General features: G+C 38.3%; 1 long non-coding RNA gene across 1 annotated transcript; it reads left to right on the top strand.

The window, feature by feature from the left end:
* Positions 1-5647: 5647 nt before the first annotated feature.
* On the top strand, positions 5648-8109 carry LOC145429935 (uncharacterized). The gene is made up of 2 exons (XR_013910283.1): positions 5648-6951; positions 7334-8109. It is a non-coding gene; the product is annotated as an uncharacterized LOC145429935 (long non-coding RNA).
* Positions 8110-8336: the final 227 nt, after the last annotated feature.

The following is an 8336-nucleotide window of genomic DNA, read 5'->3' as shown; positions in this document are numbered from 1 at the left end:
ATTGGAAGTCCCTAAGAATTCCCTTATCGTAAAACATACAATATGCCGTTAAACCTTGTCTAGACCATTTTTTATATCTTACATCTAATTTATTAGGTAAAAAATCACTGTCAAAAGCGCACCATCTTAAAATCCTAACCTCTTCAATCCAATCATTCTTATTAAGAAATTGTAACCAGAGTTTTAAAGGTAGGTTAATCCATCCAATAATAATAATCTTTCGAATAATAATCGAATAATCTTTCTTCCTGTAAAATGATCGACGTCAAAGCCTTTCCACATTCATGGGTATCAACAACTGCTTCTCTCCTCCTCAGTATGTTACCACTTACTCGTAAGCTGGAGAGGAAATGGCGTGTCACAAATTTAGAGGATCATCATTTAGCCTGGAGAAATAGTTTGTTGCTTTATAAGAAAGTCCTCCACAAAGCCAGAACATCTTACTATTCATCACTGATTGAAGAAAATAAGAACAACCCCAGGTTTCTCTTCAGCACTGTAGCCAGGCTGACAAAAAGTCAGAGCTCTTTTGAGCCAACCATCCCTTTAACGTTAACTAGTAATGACTTCATGAACTTCTTCACAAATAACATTTTTATCATTAGAGAAAAAAATACCAGTAATCATCCCACAGATGTAATATTATCTACAGCTACTCTTAGTACCATCGATGTTAAGTTAGACTCTTTTTCTCCAGTTGATCTTTCTGAGTTAACTTCAATAATTACTTCCTCCAAACCATCAACGTGTCTTTTAGACCCCATTCCTACAAAACTGCTCAAAGAAGTCCTGCCATTAATTAATTCTTCGATCTTAAATATGATCAACCTATCTCTAATAATCGGCTATGTACCACAGGCCTTCAAGCTGGCTGTAGTTAAACCTTTACTCAAAAAGCATCTCTAGACCCAGCAGTCTTAGCTAATTATAGGCCAATCTCCAACCTTCCTTTCATATCAAAAATCCTTGAAAGAGTAGTTGTCAAACAGCTAACAGATCATCTGCAGAGGAATGGCTTATTTGAAGAGTTTCAGTCAGGTTTCAGAGCTCATCACAGCACAGAAACAGCTTTAGTGAAGGTTACAAATGATCTTCTTATGGCCTCTGACAGTGGACTCATCTCTGTGCTTGTCCTGCTAGACGTTAGTGCAGCGTTTGATACTGTCGACCATAATATCCTATTAGAGTGATTAGAACATGCTGTAGGTATTATAGGTACTGCACTGCAGTGGTTTGTATCATATCTATCTAATAGACTCCAGTTTGTACATGTAAATGGAGAGTCCTCTTCACACACTGAGGTTAATTATGGAGTTCCACAGGGTTCAGTGCTAGGACCACTTCTGTTTACATTATACATGCTTCCCTTAGGCAGCATCATTAGAAGACATAGCATACATTTTCACTGCTATGCAGATGACACCCAGCTCTATCTGTCCATGAAGCAAGATAACACACACCAATGAGTTAAACTGCAGGAATGTCTTAAAGACATAAAGACCTGGATGGCCGCGAACTTTCTGCTTCTTAATTCAGATCAAACTGAGGTTATTGTATCTTCCCTGAAAATCTTAGAAATATGGTATCTAAGCAGATTCTTACCCTGGATGGCATTACCTTGGCCTCCAGTAATGCTGTGAGGAACCTTGGAGTCATTTTTGACCAGGACATGTCCTTCAATGCACATATTAAACAAGTATATAAGACTGCTTTCTTCCATTTGGGCAACATCTCTAAAATTAGAAATATCCTGTCACAGAGTGACGCTGAAAAACTAGTTCATGCATTTATTACTTCCAGGCTGGACTACTGTAATTCATTATTATCAGAATGTCCAAAAAACTCGCTGAAAAGCCTTCAGCTAATCCAAAATGCTGCAGCAAGAGTCCTGACAGGGACTAGAAAGAGAGAGCATAGTTCTCCTGTATTTGCTTCCCTTCATTGGCTTCCTGTTAAATCACAACAAAGGTCGCCTCAAGGCGCTTCATAGATACAGAGAAAAACCCAACAATCATATGACCCCCTATGAGCAAGCACTTTGGCGACAGTGGGAAGGAAAAACTCCCTTTTAACAGGAAGAAACCTCCGGCAGAACCAGGCTCAGGGAGGGACGGCCATCTGCAGGCCTACTTGTTGTTCCTAGAGTATTTAAAAGTAGAATGGGAGGGAGAGCCTTCAGTTTTCAGGCCCCTCTTCTGTGGAACCAGCTTCCAGTTTGGATTCAGGAGACAGACACTATCTCTACTTTTAAGATTAGGCTTAAAGCTTTTCTTTTTGCTAAAGCATAGAGTTAGGGCTGGACCAGGTGACCCTGAATCCTCCCTTAGTTATGCTGCAATAGACGTCGGCTGCCGGGGGATTCCCATGATACATTGAGTTTTTCCTTTCCAGTCACCTTTCTCACTCACTATGTATTAATAGACGTCTCTGCATTGAATCATATCTGTTATTAACCTCTGTCTCTCTTCCACAGCATGTCTTTATCCTATCTTCCTTCTCTCACCCCAACTGGTCGCAGCAGATGGCCCCGCCCCTCCCTGAGCCTAGTTCTGCCGGAGGTTTCTTCCTGTTAAAAGGGAGTTTTTCCTTCCCACTGTCGCCAAAGTGCTTGCTCATAGGGGGTCATATGATTGTTGGGTTTTTCTCTGTATCTATGAAGCGCCTTGAGGCGACCTTTGTTGTGATTTGGCGTTATATAATTAAAATTAAATTAAATTGTTTGTTTGTGTGTGTGTGTGTGTGTGTGTGGTATATATGATATCTCTTATTGTACTGTGTAACTCTTTCTTTCATGTGCAACACTTTGGTCAACTTTGTTATTTTTAAATGTGCTTTAGAAATGAATTTGATGAACTGACAATATAACTTTAAACAAATCTGTAGGCAACCAGTAACTGCAACTTCCAGATCAAGTAAGCAAAACATTATTTTTGCACAGAGTCTCTGATCTGGTATTCAAAAAATTTAGTCTCAGGGAAGTGGACTGTCTGATAAACAATATTAAACAACTTGCCATATCACTAATAGTACATTTCCAGGCAGAAATAGCTTCTCCATCCGAGGTGTAGTTTACAGTCAAACTGCAGGTCAAAGATCAGACTGACTGGAGAACTGTTGCATGTAACTGCCAAGTTCTGGTAAATCATTTTCCAAAAAAAGAAGCAAAGAAGTGGACTCGATCATAATTTGTGTATCTATTAGCATTCACTTGAATTTGAATTTCGATAAGGAGAGATCACTTGGAACTCTGGAACACTTGGAGACTCCAATGATCCATCATGGCAGAATGTAATTCCAGGAGTGATAGGATTCAGGAGAGGACCCTCTGGAGTCTAGACGCCGGTTGTGTTGAAGATGAAGACTGAGACTTGGATGGAATTCTGACTGAGGTGTCTGTGAGGTGGCAATGAGGAGGAGGTGGGTTGCACGAATGAAAGTCTGAAAGGGAGAATGGCAGAGAGCACAGATTTAAACTTCACAAAGTTGAGGATGTTTGGCTAACAGAAGGTGGGCAAGAATATGATTGGACTAGAGTAATGATGACAGTATTAAGATGGGGTATTAAGAGTAAGTAAGTGTTAAGAAAAAAGATAGTGATGTAGAGAACAGTGAGAGTCAAGCCAATGCAAAAAAGGACAGAGGGCGTGCAGGAGAGAAAAAGGAAAAGCAGCACTCAGGAAAGCAGGCAGATAACTGATTACAGATCTTCCTTACTGAATTCACGCATAAGCTTCATTTTAATTTAAGCATTCATAATGAATCAGTATGTTAAGCCAGAAGTCATCCATTTTTCAAACAACGCATTAATTGTTCCAGTATAAAAATGAATGCAGATATAACTGCCCCTAAAGATTCAGTGCAAACTTTCAAATTCTTTTTTCTCTTCTTTCTTGCTTATATTAAACGAAACTGAAGGAATCATAAATATTTCCCACAAGACGTCTCGCCTTCCTACTTAGACGGATATAAGTGATTACTTATATTTTTCTGATGAGCACACTCCTCCAACATCAAACAGAATATGTTGCCTACCAAACGGTATGTCTTATTTTCACCCTCCACACAAAGGTAAGATTAAATTACATTTTCTTTATTTCATCTGCAAGCAAAAAATGCATAAAATATAACATAGTGCTGTATGAGGCTAAACACTTCAAAACTTGTACTATATTATGAACCACTGAATGCACACTCAGCCTGTCTGCACTATCATAAATGGCCATAAAGATCTTTATCTAAAAACATTAGTATTTCCAGTCAGGTTCCTGACACACTGTCATTTTTTGCGTTCGCTCAGCTCTCAATGTCTCATTTGTCTGTCCGGCTAACTTTTTTGTTATGGGAGGCAAAATGATGCAAGAATTTATGGTGAGTAAATTTAAGATACATATGAAGTAATACTGACTGGTGAGTTACACAGCAACAGTGAAAAATAAATGATCAAGTACGCTTTAATTATATACTTTTGCTGGGTTGCACTGGTATAACTTAATTCAAAGTTGTTTGAAAAAAGTTTGTGTTGTTCTTATCATCCAGGTCTGGGAATAAAAAAATAAATTCAAAATAAGATGGCCAATCAGCAGTTCCAGACTGTTTCAGGTACGTGCACCTGTTTGCCATTTTGAAATGAAAATAACTTAAATTTGTCAACAAACTATAAGACATAATTTTTTGTTTGTGTTTTGTGAGAAAAGATTTCAAAAATCATCCTTCAGTTCTTTACTGTACTGTACCAACTACTGATAAGAAATTCAATGTGCCAGTGTCCACAGTCCAAAGAAACATAATCAAAGATGATATAAAACCAACAGAACAACCAGCCAACAACTCACAGTAGTAAGGTTTCAAGAACTGTCCCTGATTATGCCAAGATATATTGAGGTGTAATACATTTTTATTACTGAAACCAAAGACCTCCTCTGCACTTTGTGAGAACTTTCTGAAATACTTTGTTTTACTTTGTTTCAACTTTAAGGTCTCCAAATTGACTGGCAGTGTTAGAGTTAGATTCACCTTCTAAATACTCTGCTGTGCCAATTTCTAAACTCTCTTATATGTAAGAAATTTTGGAAAAAAGCTGTTTTTAAGCAACTTCACAACATTTTTGACACTCATGGCATTTGTGAAGAGTTCCAGCCTGGTTTTAAATCTTGTGAAAGTACTGATACAGCACTTAAAGAGTTTTTTAATGATCATCCATTTAGATTGAACTGCTGCCTTTGACCCAGTTGATCATAATGTTCTTTTATCAAGACTTGTTGTTAGGGTTAGCCTTAAGACCCACATGTTTTAAAGGTACAGTTTTATTGTGGTTTATTTGTTTATTTTTATTTTTTATTGATATTTTGGATGGACAGAAACATTAACAAATATACAACTAGAATAATCATACTGTCAGTTCTCTGTCCGTTTCTTAACAATAACCAACAAATAAAGACTAACAATAACTAAGACAAACAGACAAAAAACAAACAAACGAAACGAAACAAAAAAAAAAAACACCAGGAGAAACAAAATGATATACTGCCTCCTAGGAAACATCAGCAAAAACAAAAGCAATGGGGGGAAAACACCCGGGTGCCAAAAAACAAAACATAACCTTGACCACGGATGACATTAGACAATAGAGAGTGATATTATACCCCTTTCGTCAAAAAAAGTGACAGGTTACTTCCGGAGCTCATTAATTATTCATGAGCTCCGGAAGTCCGGAAGTAATTAAATTATTCATGAGCTCCGGAAGTAGGAAGTAATTAAATAATAAAAATATGATATTCATAAAAATATGATATTCATAAAAATATAATTGATTATTTAGAAAGTTTCTTATATATCAAAATAGCATTCTTTTATTTCTTTAAGCAATTAAATTTTTATTTTTATTTTTTTTATGCTCAAAAAACGCCATCTGGTGGCGGGTCAGTGTGTGTGCGCGCCCGCGCGCGCCCGAGGCTGTGTGTCTGGGCGCGCGGGGCGCGCCCGTGTCTCCGGACCGTGCTCTCTCGGGCTCCGTGCTCATGTGTTTAAAAATGTATTAAACCATATTAAAATTGTTTAGTTAAACTTGTGCTTTTGTAACGTTCAGTATGGCCACAAACACATGCTGCATGCCTTGGGGGAAAACTTTATTTAGATTTATATGCATTTGTAGATTTAGAATAAAACTCATACTCAGAAAAAACTCGCGATCCCCTAACCCTCCTTAGATACATAAGCAGGGAAAACTCCTTAAAAAACCCTCCGCGATTTCTCCAAAACCCTACAATAACTTGTTAGGGTACCCCCTCTATTCCCAAAACCTTATATTCGATAACAGGGAAAATCCTGAAAAAATCCTTAGTCTTTTTTCTCAAATTCAGCGCCCCGCGGCTCCCTTCATGCTCAGCCAAACAAAGCCAAAAAACTCCTTTTAAAAATTTCTCCGCGATTTCTCCAAAACCCCTAGAATAACTTGTTAGCTACCCCTCTATTCCCAAAAACCTTATATTCGATAACAGGGAAAATCCTTATTCTTTTTTCTTCAAAAACTTCCCTCTTACTAGCAAGCTCTAAAATTCAACCCACACTCTAAGTTCTACCTCGCTCTTAATCTCCGATCCACAACTTCTTGCAGAGCACAATTTTTTCCTGCTTGTTCGCTCCCCGCTCTGCTCCCTAATGCGCTGCTTACCTCGTTTGAAAATTCCCCCCTTAGACCAACTCCGCCTCACTGCGCCCCGCTGCCAATCACATAACCCTTGCACCGCTCCCTTCGCACCCCGGTTAGCCAATCCACTCCAGGTCTGATTTTACGATCTCCCGCTGAGGTTAAGACTATCTTCGAACCCCCAGAAGACATCTGACTTCAGACGTATCAACAACTGGCGCCGCTCAGACTGCTTGCGAGTTCGCATAGGGAGCGGCCGATTTCAACAGCAACTACCTTCGCGTGCCCTATGTGCATATCATTCGGTAAGTGTTAATCTTCCTCTCTAACTACATTTTTGCATTTTCCTTTTTACCATTCTGTCAATCCTTTCATTTAAAAAAATAAATAAATATCACAATGGTTTGTAACAGGTACAATACACCATCCATCCATCCATTCGCCTCCACTTATCCTTTTCTCAGGCTCGCGCGGTGCGCTGGAGCCTATCCCACGTACAATACACTTTAAAATATATATAAGCTCCACTTTTAACTCCCGTAAAGGTTTATACATTACATGTCTACATCACCTATCATGGCCTCATCGGGTATCTCATATCATCTTGTTATTGTTATGTTATGCTCCTTTGATATTTTGCTAGTTTGCGTGTTTTAAAACTCTTTTTGTTTTTCTTTATATTTTTAGACCCAGATGTGTTAACCTGATCCCTGCGAAACACCAGCTCTGCGTGGATTTTGACCGCGAGTGACCGGATGTTGTTTCCGGCCTGAGGTTGCCTGAAATGCCGTGAGGCTCGTTTGAAAGATTGCGCCCGAGACCAACTCCGCCTCCAAGGCATGCCTACCTTTAGCTGCCACCAGTGAGATATCAGAGCCGGGCTCCACATATCCAATCAGGAGCACGAGCAAGACAGCTTTTGCAGACTCTCCAGAAATATACAAGTCCTTACCAACTGCTCTGCAACCCAGTGTTTCTGGTCCCCTCACTAACATCGCTTTTTGAGATATTTTTTATGAACCACCAAAAAAGCAATTTTACCCCACAGTACAGAAGACTGGGTCTGAGGGCAGCAGCGGGGACAAATGATTGTAATGAAGCGACGGACATTTCATGGCTGGTCTTGCATAATCGTGAGTTATTATGTCATATGGTGATAAGTACATAGTTTTGCAAGAGGCATACAAGCACTGTGGAAAAAGTAATCATAAAACTGTTTTTGTGAACACCCTACGTTATGCTTTAAAAAATGTGATACATGTAATGTGATCATCAAAGAACATGATTTTTAAAAAAAAAAACTTTTATTCTTATGCTTTTAAAGTATGTCAGATTATCTTAAAACACTTATTTGTATGTTATAATGTTTTTCTTACACCATGTGTAATTTTTATAGACACCTTATTCATTGTATCAATGTGTAATTATGTATCTTTGATAAATAAATAAAATATTTAATCTTGTATTTGTGTACTTTCTGGTGATTCAATAAAAAATTAGTCACATATCGCTCTGATAAACACAGATGGCTGAAAGAAATGTTTGATGGAACAAAGAAAACAAGTGTCTTGCTGCTAAACTTTTAAGTCACCATGGTTTAAATGAGAAAGTCTGTATGTAAAACATGAAAAACTCCATATCAGTGATATCTACAAAGGTGTACTCATTTCTTTGTAATGGTACTTTACTG

Source organism: Astatotilapia calliptera, chromosome 7 (genome assembly GCF_964374335.1).
Source record: "Astatotilapia calliptera chromosome 7, fAstCal68.1, whole genome shotgun sequence".
NCBI classification, from domain to species: Eukaryota; Metazoa; Chordata; class Actinopteri; order Cichliformes; family Cichlidae; genus Astatotilapia; species Astatotilapia calliptera.
Note: the sequence above shows the minus strand (reverse complement) of the source record. Positions and strands in the feature narration are given on the sequence as shown.